Source organism: Triticum dicoccoides, chromosome 7A (genome assembly GCF_002162155.2).
Source record: "Triticum dicoccoides isolate Atlit2015 ecotype Zavitan chromosome 7A, WEW_v2.0, whole genome shotgun sequence".
In the NCBI taxonomy this organism is placed as follows: Eukaryota; Viridiplantae; Streptophyta; class Magnoliopsida; order Poales; family Poaceae; genus Triticum; species Triticum dicoccoides.
Genome location: NC_041392.1, coordinates 158502428 through 158503291, shown reverse-complemented (window position 1 = coordinate 158503291; position 864 = coordinate 158502428).

Here is an 864-nt window from a genome sequence, read left to right as displayed (position 1 = left end):
CATGTTCCTATGACTATGAGATTATGCAACTCCCGTTTACCGGAGGAACACTTTGTGTGCTACCAAACGTCACAACGTAACTGGGTGATTATAAAGGAGCTCTACAGGTGTCTCCAAAGGTAAATGTTGGGTTGGCGTATTTCGAGATTAGGATTTGTCACTCCGATTGTCGGAGAGGTATCTCTGGGCCCTCTCGGTAATGCACATCACATAAGCCTTGCAAGCATTGCAACTAATGAGTTAGTTGTGAGATGATGTATTACGGAACGAGTAAAGAGACTTGCCGGTAACGAGATTGAACTAGGTATTGAGATACCGACGATCGAATCTCGGGCAAGTAACATACCGATGACAAAGGGAACAACGTATGTTGTTATGCGGTCTGACCGATAAAAGATCTTCATAGAATATGTAGGAGCCAATATCAGCATCCAGGTTCCGCTATTGGTTATTGACTGGAGACGTGTCTCGGTCATGTCTACATTGTTCTCGAACCCGTAGGGTCCGCATGCTTAAGGTTACGATGACAGTTATATTATGAGTTTATTCATTTTGATGTACCGAAGGTTGTTCGGAGTCTCGGATGTGATCACGGACATGACGAGGAGTCTCGAAATGGTCGAGACATAAAGATTGATATATTGTAAGCCTATGTTTGGATATCGGAAGTGTTCCGGGTGAAATCGGGATTTTACCGGAGTACCGGGAGGTTACCGGAACCCCCCGGGAGGTATATGGGCCTTACTGGGCCTTAGTGGAAGAAGAGAAGAGGCAGCCAGGGCTGGGCCGCACGCGCCTCCCCCCCTTGGTCCGAATTGGACAAGGAGAGGGGGTCGGCCCCCCTTCCTCCTCTCTCTCCTCTTC